The 17056-nt window shown below is 43.9% G+C and overlaps 1 protein-coding gene across 3 annotated transcripts in view; it reads left to right on the top strand.

Moving 5' to 3' along the window:
- The window catches only part of ARHGAP5 (Rho GTPase activating protein 5), a 568297-nt gene that overhangs the window by 17767 nt on the left and 533474 nt on the right, over nucleotides 1-17056 (top strand). For 2 of the 3 annotated variants that reach the window (XM_086936953.1, XM_086936955.1), the window contains exon 2: nucleotides 15836-15911. The exons of the other annotated variant lie outside the window; for it this stretch is intronic. The gene's annotated coding sequence lies outside the window, so the exon portion shown is untranslated. The remainder of the gene's footprint in view (nucleotides 1-15835; nucleotides 15912-17056) is intronic. 3 annotated transcript variants of the gene reach the window in all.

Raw genomic sequence — 17056 nt, 5'->3', positions numbered from 1 at the left:
GTCCGCGGCGGAGCCAGCAGGTCCCGACGACGATGAAGGTTTCAGAAGGTTGCGGCAGCACCAGCAGGCAGGTCGATAGTTCGCAAGGCAGGGCTACGGCAGCGCCAGTAGTCCGTCAAGGATGAGTTCTTCACTGCGTCTCTCGACTCCAGGATACAACTGCCTTCCTGCTCTGGAGCTGCCCCAGTTATAGGTCTGGCGCCCTTTGATGTCCGGACCCTCGCACTTGGAGGTCGGGAGGTTCAGGATGAGGGAGTCCAGACACCCAGCAGGGGGGTGGAGCCAGCGCCTCGGGAAGCTGGGGTGATCGGCACCTGGCGGGGGAGAGCCATCGACACCTCTTTCTCCCATTGACCTGCCAAGTAGTCCGCCCACCTCCTGGGTGGATGGTGGTGCCGGGATGTCGGGGCCTGGCCAGGCCCAGGGTTAGGGTCGATCGGAGGCCACGCGGCCTCGTGGTGCTGTGTCCAAGATGGCGCCCAGGCCGGGCGAGAGAGGGCCGGTAGGGAATCGGGCCCATGATGGGGAGATGTCCAGGGGCAGGGGTCCCATATGAGACGGGAAACGGGTGGTTGTTGCGTGTAACACCTGAAGATCCAGGTTCGGGCCTGGTCGTGCGGGGAGGGAGCAAGCCGTTCATGTGGCCTGTCCAACACTCGTGCTTGCTTGTTTTGCTCTCAGAGAGATACACTGAAGAAACAGTCGAGCGTGTTTACAATAAGAATTTATTGTACCGTAGTTCTTCTCATGTAAAATAAGTGCGCTGCTACAACTGTAATACAGTAGCAGAGATATAGAACCAACAGTACAGTGAATAAGAAGAAATAGTATTTTTCTACCATTTTGCAATAGTCATGAACACATACATGATTATAGAATGCATTAATAAAATAAAGTGCGTACTCCTAAGATGCCTGTCTAGATGTACCTAAGTGTACCTAGCATGTGAGTAGGTGCGAAATAGCCTAAGTCTAATAGCCAAGAATCCCGCTAGGATTTAGTCGAACTCCCATACCTGAATTGTAAGAGTATGGGACACCCTGCAAGGGATCGTCAGACCACTGTCCGCTGAAGCGATGGCATGCCGGAGCCGCAGCGTCTCTGGTCAGTGTGTCAGCCTTGAAGTGTCGGTTCCCTCCTGCTTACTGATAGCAAGAGGTGCTGTATTAATACAGTCTATGTGCGTATGTTCCCCATTGTTCAGTATGAGGATGACGTTGGGGGTTAAATATTGTGCGTCAATGGGAGAGGTGAAGTGGACCTCCTGTAGAATGTACTCATAAATTATTCATATGTGTTAAGGATGAAGTCTTAGCAATATCGATTGGGGGAAAACCCACCCTCGGCATGGAACCAGGTGAAAGGTTTAGTCCATAAAAGACTACTGTCCTTATGAGGCATTATGTCCATACAAGGCAGTCTGTCCTTATTTGTAGTTATGTCCTTATAAGGCTCGCTCATGTGAAATGATGGGGGGATGATGTAGGGAAAGTGTACGATGTTCCCTAGACCTATATCAGGGTAACGATATGAAATATAACAGTTCAAGAAAAGTTGTTCACCGTGACTTGGTCCGTGAGTACGGGAATGGGGACAATTTGCCCGTCATTAAAGCCTTCAAGTGTCTTGTATACCTCCTCGATCTTTCAACTGAGTGAATGCACAAACGTGTGCGCATTATTTACATCCACCTAAAAATTGTTCCTTTCTCTTCAGGTGCAAAGCTGGTTCAAAGCATGCTTTTTTATTATTTTTTTTATTATTCTTAGATGCAGGTTATTTCAATCGATTCAATCTTTATTTGGTTTATAAGAAAATAAACCATGAAAGTTCAAGGTCACAAAACAATTGAAATCTACATTCCATCATAAAAGTTCATATCAAAGTAATCATTTGGTTTATAGAAAAAAATTGATCATAAAAACACAATATCACATAGGCATGCAAACATAAAAAAACATAAATCAACAGTAATTAAAAACCTTAATTCCATCATAAAAGCCAAATCTATAAATGATGCACCTTTAACCGCTTTTAAAATGGCAATTATTAAAATATCTCTGATAATTAAATGGGGAAAACCTCTCTAATAGGATATTTTAAACTTTTCCTAAAAGCCAAAAGAGTTTAGTAGTAAAGTGCTATATGTAGTATAGAATAATACAGGCGTGATTTCAGAAATTTATAAAATCTCAACAACCCCAGAGAGAATGTCAGATGTGCTGAACCCGAAATCACAGTACAGTTGCCCTACAACACATATAATTATAACTTTTCAGAGGCTGAGCACCTCCCGCTTCAAGGTATGCCAGCGTTTTCCTTAAGCTTAGAACATTAGTGAAATACTTTGCAATAGCATAACATACAGTGACTTTTCTCAAATCCATCAAATATTGAAATATCTTCTGTGAGCCAACCAACTTAAAAATAATGGTTTCAAGTATTTTTTCCTGTAACCATAATACAATTTGAAGAAAAGTGTCAAAGCGCAATGTGGACTGAATAAAGCTGTTTTCACATGGACATTTCAACTTATTAGAAGCCTAAGCACCCCTAATCGGAAATGCAACTAGGTGGTGAATTATAGAGTAACACAATCAAAAAAAGATATATATTAAATTGAGTAATGATATGAACTGAACAAGGGTACAATACCAAAACTGAGTATAATAACCTTACATCAATTTAGATTGAAATACAAAAATTACAGTGCGTAGGAATGTAAATGGATTTTAATGTCCTATCTAAATACGAATTAATTGAGTGATTATATAAAATTCCAATGGTAGTATGTAAGTTATATATGTGATAACATTAAAAAATGGTGGTAGAATTGTGCCATGGACTTGAATGTACAGCACTTTGTGCATTGTTTTTATGGTGGCGTTTTAGGGGTTGTGTCCCCGTGAAACCACTGTTTGCACATTTAAACTCTTATGTCCGGCCACAGCTGAAACGCGTTGGTCTTATGTCCGCACCAAAAATGATAATTGAGGTGAAGCTGGAGGGATCAACTCCTGACCATTTTATTCTAATTTATTCTGTGAATTTATTAGTGAAGTAGTGTGGCTCACCGGTTAGAGGCGGCAGACCCGAGAGCAGAGGACGGCCCGGGACCAGGGTTCGATTCCCGGCGCGGCAGGTTTCTGGACCAGGGTCAGCGGACTCGATAATTCTCTCGCCTCGGTGCCCACTCTGATCAGCGATCACACTCGGCAACTCTGGGCATTAGCTTGCCTCATCTTCACTAACGGCCCCACCAGACCGCCGGGGATGCCTGGTCTCACCCTGGAGATACCCATTAAGGGACCCTCTCTCAGGGAAGCCAGGAAGGGTTTCGCAGCGGTCGAAGCGCCTTGGGACCCTACGGGTATGTAGTGCGCTATATAAATGCCTATACATACATACATCTTCCCGAATGGAACAATGTTTGATATTTTTGAAGTGATTACTGTTTTTGACATAATAGGAGAAACCCTATCATTTTCGGAGGCAAGAATATGATCTATATAACTTCTGCCTCCTCTTCCAATAAAGATAGAAGGTTGGGGGTCACAGTTAGTACAACATGTGTCTGTTGCATACAAATTGTATTGAAACATTAGTTTGTTTAGAGCAGAACCATAGGGACAGTATTTAAAGCGACCAATGTCCTCGCCCTGAGTGTCTGTAAGACCACACACCTTTTTAGTCGAGAAAGGACAATTGATGACATTAAAATCCGTATCCCAAATTGTATAAACTTCATCGTTTGAGTTATGTGGAATAAAGTTTTTCTCCAGACCTTCTACCACCTCTGTGCTTGAGGCATCAAAATTGTTGTTATAAAAGTTCATTATCAAAAGATCAGGATCGCTATCCGAGCTTAGTAAGACAAATTAATATTATGATGATGTTAAAATTTTTTGTAATACTTGTAGGGAAACTTTTGTAGAGACCAAAACGAGGAGAACTCCTTTGGCCTTGCCCATACTGGATTCAGTAGCTGTTGTAATCGGGGATGTAAATCCACCTACGTCAAATGAGTTAGTTGCCCATGTTTCTTGTAGAAGGACTATCTGTGCCTCCTTTACATATCTTGACCAGTCCTCCATTGTAGTTTTAGAAGCGCGGAGATACCCCTACGGGGGTGATTCCAGTGCTTTACAAATCCCATACATACGTACATACAGTTCTGCTATATTCCATGTGACTAATGATATTGTTGTCAGGCCGTCCTTGTGATTAGTAGCTACAACTTTCCCTAAAGCTTCATGAGTTATGTTTGTTACCTGTTCGTTATGAATTGATGGTGTCCCCTGATGGAATTAAAGATTAGTCCTAGATGGCATGGCGAGTCAGTCTTTTAGATCCAGACATTCTAATGGGGAAAATCGATTGTTCCTGGAACTTAGAAACACTAGCTCGCTGTAGTCTTACGATCTTTTAGTAAATTGTGGTTTGAGATGGGGCGGATGGGTTCAGGTCTGTAAAAGAAACCCAAGGGTACAGCCATTATTTTGCTTCTTAAGTGCACAATTTGGAGAGCTGAGACTATGCTCAGCCAAGTATGGGTGTCTAAAAATCAGGATTAAGCAGTCTCCCTCCAGTGTTTTCCTAGAATTCCCTATCTATTTGACTCTTTTGACCATCAGGATCTCTTCAAATATATTCCCCGTGGATGTCCTTAGAACCAACACAATATGTGGCTTTATTTTTGAGTTCTCCTCAAGATTCCCTTTCTGTGGGCATCAGAACAGGGACCCTCATTAGAATCGGAGCATATGATGTAGTTTTGGGTGGAAGAGGCATAATATCTTTAACTGGCAGGTGGCTGTGTTCCCTTGGTAAATTACGTTGCTCATGGGAAGCCTTCCTGGTCGTATGAGTAACATCGCCTGAGATTAGGCTGCATTTAAATGGGAGCCCAAAGGAACTCTGTGATTCTTCTCTCTGTGGTCGTCTCAATTTTACTGTTGTACTATGTTCTTCTGTGAGGCCCCTGTTTGACATGATCTCTGGAACTCCTGCTAAGGCTTCATCACCTGGCGTTTTGCACTTTTGTATGAGAAGTAGTTGTCTGATTTTGTAACCGATCCAAAGCGTTTGACATCCCTGTTTCGAGTTGATCAAGTCGTAAGTTATCCGCTCTAGGGCCAGCTTTACCATATTCTCTATATTTTTAAGCACTGCACTTAATGGGCTTTGCAAATGAGACCAGATCAGGCCCTAATTCATTGCCCTCAGTATGCACCGATGACTTTATTGGGCCCCTTTTCTTTTTAGCAGGTGCTGGCCACAATGATGATGTGGAAGAATTGAAGAAAGGGGGCATGTGAAACACAAGGATTAGATTTAGGCTACGGCTTTGCCATCAAGTTGTTTAGTTGGCCCTTCCCTAGATTCTTCCACTGTGGTTATGGTTGCAGAAACCGTACGCTGAGTTGCATCCAATCTTTCCTCCACATTAACAATCTCCTTATTTAACATGCCCATGGCTCCTGAGAGAAGGTTTGTAATTGAGCTTGAACTAGGGGTATTATTATCTTTAGAGGCAGCTTTCATTGTAATGTTTTTCCTTTTGTTACAGCGCTAATGCAAAAGATATATTTATATACACATATACTCTCTCGGAAGCCAAAAATAAAGTGGGTGGTGCGGACGGGTCCAGAAAGGGCCACTTTTGGCCCAGTCTTTCCCCGGCGCTGCCCGGGCGTGTCCTGCACTGCGTAGCTACCTTTTAGGCACCCTCCTGGCGCGTTGAACAAGGCAGCTGTCTCCCCTGCTCCTGGGGATGCTGGAAGTAGTAGTCCGGACACTCTTAATTATCGCCAGCAACACTGTGAAATGTATTTGTTTTGTGTATAAATTAAAGAAAAAAGTTTTTATTTTAATAAAGCTTTAAAGTAACATTTTGATTTTCTTTGCTGCCTGCAATTTTAGTAATAGGCTAGGTGATCATTTTTTCTAGTCTATTTCACAAATAATTATGCATTCCCCAACTGAAAGGCTTGTTTGTGGTACATCACTAGGAAAACAGGTTCATCAGTAAATGCTTTTTACATTTCAAATTTCTATTCCAAATCTGTTCTTTTCCTTTTTAGGTCTCGCCTACGGCATTGCTTTAGCAATGCTTGTTTGTCGAGAATATAGTAAGGCTTTCAAAAGTCTACCCAAACTGCGAATCGGGTACAGTTCATGTGAGCGAGGCACGTGCACATCGCCAGCCACATCGCGCACCATTTGTCTGAGCCTCGGCATCAGACTTCAAAGGAATCCGCTCCCCCGCCCCCAGCCACGCAATGCCGCCCCCGAAGTTTGCCGGGTATGTGATGCTCACTAATTCTAGTGATCACCTTGTACCATGCCAAGCAACCCTTATGATGATTGGTTGTAAGTCAACCTTATAGACCAGTTATCCTAGTGGTAACGTGGACAAAGCAGTCTTAGGCTAAACTCTGAAAGGCATGTGAAGCCAGCTGTATTACCATACACAACCCCCTTGAATACCAGATGAAAGGACACCACACAGATATATATTGAAAATATATATATATTTATTAACTACAAATATCCCCTGAACTCTTTATGAGCACAGAAGCACAAGCGTTAAACAAAACACAGTTTAAAATACACAAAAGTTGCACAATATGGATGAGCCCTAGGGGCCACCTAAACCATATACAAAAAAATGGTATAAGAGATACCAATCGAACAGGAAATAGGCCTAGGGCCTTGGGAATCGCTGGAGCTGATCGGGACTAGCAGTGACTAAGTCGGGAAAGGCCCGCGGGACTCGGGTGCAGTGTTTAAAGTGCACGCACTCACCAATGCAATGTCTATGGTGCGTAAAAGTTATAGAGTTAGTTAGTTAGTAACCTTCCGAGTGACCTAGAAAGCTGAAACTTGAGACACAGGCCCTAGAGGTGTGTACCAGTGTGGGAACACCGGCGTTGCTGAGTTACCTCACCCACAGGAAGCGGGTGCATAGGGTCGAAGTAGTGTCGGGTTTCGTCACGCTGGTCGATGGTGCTTGGAGCTGAAGATGCTGCAGGCGGCTCGATGTGAAGAGTTCCGGTGGATCCAAGGGTGGATCTGAAGTTGTGAAGACCTGAAAGCAGGGGGGACAATGTTCAAAGTCACTAGCCAGTGACTACCGTGGAACCAGATTGGAACCAGGCGATGTCGGGTGCAAACAGGCGATGAGGTGTAGCTTCTCTCTGCAGCCACGTGGACATGAGGGGTCGAGGACGTCCAGGAGTCGATCACGAGCTGTCCCACGCAGGCTTCTCGCTGTTGGCGGTGTCGGCAACTTGATTGGAGCAAACTGGCCTTGGCTAATGCAAGCCACGCAGGAATCGAAAAAGGCTTATTACTTGGACCAGCAAGGTCAGAGCGGGTGCTCCTTTTTACAGGAGCGAGGGCAAGTCTGGAGCAACCAGACCCGCAGTGTAGTTCGTAGGTTTCGTCGCCAAGATGGCCGCTGACCACGTGGCAAGTGGCCGGGATGGCGCGTCGAGTGGCACAATGCAAAAGGGCCCCACGCAGATCGTGGAGATGCTGGGGGGCTGATCTTCGGTGCAAGGACTGCTCGGTGGTGGGGCTTCTCAGTCCCCAAAGCACAACGTCGAGGGTGCCTCTGATGCTGCGCAGTCAGCTTTTCGGGTGTCTTCCAAGAGGTCCGGTCCCACGTCTCTCGGTGCCTCCACGGGCCCTTCTTTGCAGGGACTGTGGATCGGGCTGTGAGAAATCTGGGAGTCTGGGTCTTGTCAGGCTCTGGGCTCGGGCTCCGGCGGGAGGTGGCAGCAAAGCAGACGTCGAGTTGCTGGTTGGTACCTGTGTTCACAGGGTGGCCACTCCTAGGCCACAAGGGAGATACTCTTCAGTCTTCTGAGCAGCAGAATGTCGAAGTCCAGTCGTCTTCTTAGTTTCAAGTTGATTCAGGATGATCTGAGGTGCTCAGGCACTGCTCCCACTCTTATTCCCAATCTGAGGGGTGGATCACCTGCTAGGTCCCTCCTCTGGGTGGGACCAGGAAGGGGGATGGTTACACCCCCTTACCTTTGTCCAGCTCCTCGCCAGGCCTGGGTCTGGAAAGTCCCAGGACCGGTTTGGACTGGCTTATGCACGGGGACACCTTGTCTGCCCCGGGCATGTCTCAATCTATTCAGCCCTGTCCTACCCAATACACAAAATCCTGTCTGGGGTGGTGCTCGCACTTCCCAAGGCAGGAAACCCTTTGTCCAAGCCTCCCTCGCTGGAAGGACTCCCAGCAGCAGGAGGTCAGACTTGTGTCTGTGGTGGCAGCGTCCATTTTGTGATGCTGAGGCTCTGGTTAACTTTGACCGGGGTTAAGGCTACACACATGTTGTGTCCCTCTAGAAGGGTGGAATGCTATCCCCGTCGACAGAACTGTCGAGGGGATAGTATTTCAAATCGTATGACACCTTACTCGACATGTGTTGATAAAGCCAAACCAAAGTTAGCATATAACTGCGAGGATTATAATGCACTTAAGAGAATATGGTATGGCAATATCCCGGAACAGCTAAGGGAGTTGTTCCCGGAAGCTGCAGACAGGCTCAGCTCATGCTAGAGCACCATCTCACATATTTCCAAGCACTCTGTCTCCAGGATTGATGAGGCCTGCCATAGGAGTGACTTATAGGTTACTATGTGTCCAGTTAGGTTAGACATAGATCTACTATATCTAAGTAAGAGGTGATTACATCAACTTACCCCAGCTGAGTGATCAGCCAGTTGTGTCAAATATGGAGGCCAGGCCAGGGGTGGCATAATGCATGCTGCAGCCCCTGGTAGGCCTTGGCTACACCTATGCCCTGGGTACCTATGGTACACTGTTACAGGGGCCTATAAGGTGAACCAGTTCCAATTATGTTATGCACCTAGGGTACATGGAGTCCATTTTAAGAAGAGAGCAATCAGCCTGGGGCCCTGAATAGCAGGATCCCAGGCCAACTATGTCAAAAACCAGCTAAACACCAGGCAAAACGTTTGGGGGTAACCATAGTCAGATATCCAACTTCCTACACTGGCCACAATTATGCTGTGGAGGAATTGAAGAAAGGGGGCATGTGAAACACAAGGATTAGATTTAGGCTGCGGCTTTGCCATCAAGTTGTTTAGTTGGCCCTTCCCTAGATTCTTCCACTGTGGTTATGGCCGCAGAAACCGTACGCTGAGTTGCATCCAATCTTTCCTCCACATTAACAATCTCCTTATTTAACATGCCCATGGCTCCTGAGAGAAGGTTTGTAATTGAGCTTGAACTAGGGGTATTATTATCTTTAGAGGCAGCTTTCATTGTAATGTTTTTCCTTTTGTTACAGCGCTAAAGCAAAAGATATATTTATATACACATATACATGCACTTACTCTCTCAGAAGCCAAATATAAAGTGGGTGGTCGGACGAGTCCAGAAAGGGCCACTTTTGGCCCAGTCTTTCCCCGGCGCTGCCCGGGCGTGTCCTGCACTGCGAAGCTACCTTTTAGGCACCCTCCTGGCGCGTTGAACAAGGCAGCTGTCTCCCCTGCTCCTGGGGATGCTGGAAGTAGTAGTCCGGGCACTCTTAATTATCGCCAGCAACACTGTGAAATGTATTTGTTTTGTGTATAAATTAAAGAAAAAAGTTTTTATTTTAATAAAGCTTTAAAGTAACATTTTGATTTTCTTTGCTGCCTGCAATTTTAGTAATAGGCTAGGTGATCATTTTTTCTAGTCTATTTCACAAATAATTATGCATTCCCCAACTGAAAGGCTTGTTTGTGGTACATCACTAGGAAAACAGGTTCATCAGTAAATGCTTTTTACATTTCAAATTTCTATTCCAAATCTGTTCTTTTCCTTTTTAGGTCTCGCCTACGGCATTGCTTTAGCAATGCTTGTTTGGCGAGAATATAGTAAGGCTTTCAAAAGTCTACCCAAACTGTGAATCGGGTACAGTTCATGTGAGCCAGGCACGTGCACATCGCCAGCCACATCGCGCACCATTTTTCTGAGCCTCGGCATCAGACTTCAAAGGAATCCGCTCCCCCGCCCCCAGCCACGCAATGCCGGCCCCCCACCCCCACCACGCAATGCTGAGATCTTGTTTAACTTGCAATGACTTGAAGAAGGCCGGAGCACTGTAGTCTGTCTGACCTGTTCAAGACTTGTGCATAACTTTCATGCACATATGACCGTTATGCAAACTGTGTCCCTTTACGCACTGAAGGCTACCCACACAGTCACAAATAGGCATGTATAGAATTTACTTCTCAACGCTACAAAATACGTTATTCCTTCATCTTTAACCTTTTTAGACCTTAGGAAGTTTCACAGACTTGACTCGCACTCAGTATCCACTCCAATATGGCGGCGGCTATTACGCGCTCTAGCCTGTCTTGTTTCCTTCAATCAGCGGCACCATACCTCCATATTTGGCATACATTGTATATAGGTAATACCGCTGTGCTGGACATAAACATTTTCCTTTTTGACTCGAAACTTCGCTTCCGGTCACGTTGTAAGTACACTTCGGGTCACCTCGGTTACACGCCGTACTTAAGATGGCGCTATTATCTCTATGTAGATAGTGGGATCAATGGATCACTGATCCCATCCTTGGGTGCACACTGTAGTTCCTCTATGATTCAAAGAGGTTTCACACTTTGTTCATTAATTGTTATTGACATTTATTCGACATAACAGTTCATTGGTGGATCTCATAAGTACATCGTATTCATAAGTTAATCCATTCTTAACATATTGGCTCTGTCCCTTGTGTAAATCCAATGCATTTCGGGGCTATTATCTGCCCCTTCGTAAGGGAAAGGTACTGTAACAAAATCAAATTACATGTGGTAAGTCTAAAGTAATGAACTCAGAGCGGTATGTGGTTTCTTAAACTAATGGGGGTGGACGCTACAGGAAGTGTAGGGGAAGGTGGGTGCCAAATTATGAGGTCACCTTAAAAATTCCAAACCCGTGGGGAAAACAAATAAATGCTCCTAGCGTTGCTTACGTGTACCGGTGTTCTAATGGAACATGATTCTGAAAGTAAAAGGGGATAGGATCGGTAAGTATACATCATGTTTGGTTAGTCCCGTTTAGGATTTTCTACTTGTCGGTACACTAACCTGTTTAACGGAGCTTCGCGTTCGAAGGTAATCCACTCGCTACGCCGGTCAGGACGAAGACGTCTACTGCCGCGTTTAGTCACTTACAAATACTACGGTCACGTGATCATAGATAGTGAGGAAAGACTCGCGTTCGCGGTCAAATATTATTATGTTGTATTCAGCGAGTGAAAATCAAAGTAAAATAGAGGGAAAGTTAATATAGGGAATTAGGGGTGCTTGGGTGAGATTAATAGTGTTAGATGGAGTGTGTCTCAATATTGGTGTGCAAATGCCGGGTGGGGTAAGAGCAACCCATATGGGTTCAGTGTGATGTGAACATAATGGCTAGATAAGAACAGTGATGCAATTGAAGTTGAAAAATTAACAATTCAAATGAAAAGAAATCAAATTGCAGTACATTTGCTGTAACCACACAGGAAGCCTTGTAGGGCTCCAATTGCAACACTTATAAGTAACAAGAGAGTTCGATTCTGTCATTCAAGCCGAATGGCTTCTGTGTAGATAGTCTTTGGATCCAGGTATTTTCACGTTGGAGTAGGTATTTAGTATTGTCTCTACCTTCCGTTTTGGCAATGGTTTCCAGTATGATGAACTTGAGTTGGGAAATGTTGTGTTTTGCTTCTTGAAAGTGTGTGGCAATTGAAGATTTACTATTTGTTAATCTGATGTTAGACTTATGTTCTGTCAATCTGGTCTTGATTTTTCGTTCCGTCTTGCCAACATAGAGTTTCCCTCAGAGGCATTTGAGGGCATAGATTACATTGCTAGAGTCACATGTTGCGTTGACTTGAAGTTTAATTGTGTTGCCCTTCATGGGATGGTTGATTACGTTTCCCTTTATGATACTATTGCAGTTCCCGCAATTCAAACATGGTTTGGTACCTGTGTATTTACCAGTCACTGTCGGTTTGTATTGGACCTGTTCTCATGTAATTTGATTTTGTTACAGTACCTTTCCCTGACGAAGGGGCAGATAATAGCCCCGAAATGCATTGGATTTACACAAGGGACAGTGCCAATATGTTAAGAATGGATTAACTTATGAATACGATGTACTTATGAGATCCACCAATGAACTGTTATGTCGAATAAATGTCAATAACAATTAATGAACAAAGTGTGAAACCTCTTTGAATCATAGAGGAACTACAGTGTGCACCCAATGATGGGATCAGTGATCCATTGATCCCACTATCTACATGTTTACTTACTAACGTCGTGGGACACTTGACGTTACTTGTGTAGCACCTAAAAACTTACCAAAAACTTACTCGAAACTTTCAAAACTTGCTGTGCATCTGCCCAACAAACCCATCAGTGCTATTATCTCTATCACATAGTGAAACGGCTTCATCCAGGGACCCCATGAGAGACCACCATTGTAACGACCACCAAGTAAGCGACTGCTGCACCCCCCTAATGGCCGTTTTCCCTCCCCGACCAGACTCGTGCCGTAGTAGCGGTAGTCTTAAGAAATTCCTGTTTGTTATTTGCCCCATCCTCATCTACACCCTATCACCAAGTGCATACCTCTGCTCCTTCCCCTGTCTTTATAAGGGTTTAAACTTCTGACTTTTCCGAGCGGAATTAGTTTATTGGCACTAGTGGCTGATGTATACATAATGGGTACCTGCAGACAGTGCTGTCCTAATTGAATTATATGTACTTACACTGTGCATTGTTATGTGGTTCATCGGCACAAGTAATACTAGCCTGCACTTATATGCAAAAGGCGTTCTTTTTTTAAATACACACTCCATTTCTATTATAATTTAATATGCACTTGAAGATACTGTAGCGCGGATAAAGCATTTCACTCTTTGCAACCAGCAAGGTATACTTCCATGTTTTTAATTAGCTACTGACCGAACTGTTGCATTTCATCGGCTTTGTGAATGTGTGTACTTCCTCAACAATAATAGACAATTCGCATGTAAACCCATAGTAACACTCTCTCCGACCATGGTGTATTGTCATTTTTTAATGGGAAAATATCGTTATGTACCTCTTTGGGGTGCAGATGAAAGAAATGAGACTGAGTACTGAAAATTTATCTGTATTATCTTTTTACCTGATGACTCTGAACCTATCTATCGCCCTCTATCTATCGTCCTCACTCTATCTATCAATCGATCGCCCTCACTCTATCTATCTGTCTATCTATCTATCTAACTATCGCACTCACTCTATCTATTGCACCACCACAGCATCACTCAGCACCACCCCAGAATCACTCGGGGGTACCACAACATCACTCGGGGGTACCACAACATCACTCGGGGGTACCACAACATCACTCGGGAGTACCACAACATCACTCGGGAGTACCACAACATCACTCGGGAGTACCACAACATCACTCGGGAGTACCACAACATCACTCGGGAGTACCACAACATCACTCGGGAGTACCACAACATCACTCGGGAGTACCACAACATCACTCGGGAGTACCACAACATCACTCGGGAGTACCACAACATCACTCGGGAGTACCACAACATCACTCGGGAGTACCACAACATCACTCGGGAGTACCACAACATCACTCGGGAGTACCACAACATCACTCGGGAGTACCACAACATCACTCGGGAGTACCACAACATCACTCGGGAGTACCACAACATCACTCGGGAGTACCACAACATCACTCGGGAGTACCACAACATCACTCGGGAGTACCACAACATCACTCGGGAGTACCACAACATCACTCGGGAGTACCACAACATCACTCGGGAGTACCACAACATCACTCGGGAGTACCACAACATCACTCGGGAGTACCACAACATCACTCAGGGGCACCACAACATCATTATGCGCTACCACAGCACCACTGAACGAAACAGCATCACTCGTCGCCACCACAACATCACTCCGCGCCACCACAGCATCCATCTGTGCAACCATTCAACAACTGGTTCAAATATGTTCTCTCAATGTTTTAAGCTTTATTACAAATGTCACAAAAAGATGTTAATATTTCACTTCTGTTCTTGGATTTTCATCACAATAAAATACACTGAACATAATCTTCACAAAAGTTAGTTACAAAAGTTAAAGCTATTGCCATTATAAATTGCAATAACTTTTATTTCAGTATTAATTATTAAAAACAATTTAAAGCCATTTTTATTTGTAATATTAATACATCTAAGTCACGTAAATACAACACGTATTGCATTACAAATGCTATAGGTGTCACATTTACAAAAGTTAAAACTATTGGCATGGTAAATGACAAAGCTATTAATTTCGCTATTTTCAAAACCAACACTTAAATAGAATATTTGTCATTTACAATACCAATAGCTCAAACTTTCCTAATGCGGGACCTATTGCATTGCAAATGCTTGTTTATTTTGGTGGCATCTGCTTGTAAGTAAAACAAGTATTGGTAAAGCCAAATTGTTTGGCCATTTGGGCAAGCTGGTACAATGGTTACATTTCTTTTTAATTGCATGAATGTGCCATAAAAATACTTACTGTCACCAAGCTTTGTCTGCCGTATGCTTGCAATCAAAATTTGCAAATTTAAGAAACCTGGCTCGTTTACTAGTGACATATACATATTTCTTAACCCAGCTTTAGAGTTGAGTAATGCAATTTATTAATAGTCATGAAGGAAATATAAATAAGGATCTACCCAAGTGCTCCAATCGCAGACTGTTCCAATATTACAATGTCACTTAGCACACTTTCTAACACCAAGGTTAATTAAACTTCCTAAAGTGCAGGCATACTATTTACAGGCAAAGTAATATTGGTTATTTAAAGAGAACCGAAGAATTTTAAAAAGTGCCTTTGGATCAGCTTTGGCACTAAAGAAAAAGGAACTCTTTTTAGGTCGATGCGGGCAGTGTCCACAGGCTTTGTGCTGTCTTTCAAAGTGAAGAGAGCCAATGGTTAAAGGGGACTAGCCAACTGCCCCACGCTGTATGCTTTGATGGGCGGAAGCAACATTTCCATGGCATTTGTAAGACCCATAAGTGAAGCTAACGGACCAAAAGTCCCCCTATATATCTATATTATGTAAAAAAAAAAATCGAAACCAGATATATCCAGATTAAATGCTGATGTGCTTTAACCACTCAGCTGCTTCATAACATGACCGTACACTGTGTTAGCACTGTGAACATGTTCCTACCTAACCCTGATTTGTAACTGAGCACATGGTATTCAACATCACTACCTGCACTGAAGCTGCAGTGCACTGTACTAGAACTGCCTGGGAGTACTGCTTGCTCGGACGGTCACCAGCCCACAGCCACGACCCCCTGCCATTGACTGCCCACTGTGGCTGTACCCCGTAGTGTCCATGCCTGCATCGGCTGCTTCGTTCCGGTAGGTAGGCTAGGCTGCAGGCGCAGAGGGGTTAGGGCCTAGGGCTGTCCTGATCCACTCCTGACAGACTGATAAGACTCCGATGGGACCTCCATGGCTTCTGATGTTGATGGGCCTCCTGGCTCTTTTTGGGGGGTGCACTAGTGAGATTAGGGCTTGCCCTACATTTGCTGGCTGGTGTAGGGGGTCTCAATGACTGTTTATGACTAATTCCTCTGCACCCTGTGCCGCAAAATTGGGTCATGCCTGATTCGTATGTTTTGATTTTTGAAAACCACCCCTTAAAGCCACTATGTCAGAGTATGAGTAGGATAAAAAGTATTTACTTGTGTATTAACCAACTATATGGTTATGTTCTACCTAGGATGCTCCAGAAGAAGCTATATTCTTACCCGATGGACCGTGACACCAAGCTGGCAGCATAGGAGTATTGATCTAAGGTACAGCTCAAGTCTTCTCTCTGCTTCATAGAGTGAACTGGAGGCACAGCTTGCCCCCAACAATTGTCGTTTTCCTTATTAAATAAGGCTGAAAACCCCCTGCCCCCCCCCAAGCGCCTTGAGACCCTCACGGGTGAGTAGTGCGCTTTACAAATCCCTGATTGATTGATTGTATGTTGACACTCCACAAAGACTACATGCCTTATTGCTGTTTACGTTCACTGTCTTTTATGTATTGGCTGAATGATAGAGAGTAAATGCTATTTTGCCTTTTTATCATTTCACACCACGCTTGGGATAGAGTAGCTGCTGAAATAAATATTCGAACCGTGTCTTTTTAAGTACATAAGTGTAGTTTTGTACATGTGAAGCAGAGGCCTTTGTAAACGAACGTTTAGACCAGTGGTTCCCAAAAGTTTGACTTCTGGGGATTCCTACATAATCATTACTGGCCCACTGAATAATGATTGGAATCCGTGGACTGTTCACGAGTCATTACTGGAAGCTGGGGACCGCAACTTGAGCATTGCAAAACAACACACAGGAAATACAGAAAAAAGCATTCATCAAACAAATATTCAAATGATGACACATTTTATTTAATTTGCAAACACTTACAATTTTTTTTTTATTTAATAGAAAGTTTGAGATTTTCTACATTCAATTGAAGCCACTCCTCGTCCATACTAAATTCTATTTGATGCATCTGCTCTGCTCCCACCAATCATTCAGAGGATACTACTTTAATTTTTAGCCTCCAGTTTCAAATTGCAGGATACGTTTTATAGTACGTCTTAAAATGCTGAACTGTACATTTAGCTTAACTATTTACATATACTTAATTTGTTAATACTTTTTAATTTTCAAAGTTGACGCAGACTTCCTGAGGAGACTTCGAGAACCCCCTGGGGTCCTCAGACCACCGTTTGGGAACCACTGGTTTAGACAGTTACCCACTGAGGGGTGCGAAAGTTCCTGCTATTATTTAAATGGAGTTGGTAGGTGCATGCCTTTCTGATCTTTCACACAACAAGTGTCCATCTAGCTATGAAATAAATGTAAAGACCTGGGTGGTTGGTACTGAAATTGTCCACAAATCCTGAAAAGGTGCCTTAATGTTAGGCGAGAAACAATCAGTGGATTAT

The sequence above is a fragment of the Lissotriton vulgaris genome, chromosome 9, assembly GCF_964263255.1.
Source record: "Lissotriton vulgaris chromosome 9, aLisVul1.2, whole genome shotgun sequence".
Lineage (NCBI taxonomy): Eukaryota > Metazoa > Chordata > Amphibia > Caudata > Salamandridae > Lissotriton > Lissotriton vulgaris.
Note: the sequence above shows the minus strand (reverse complement) of the source record. Positions and strands in the feature narration are given on the sequence as shown.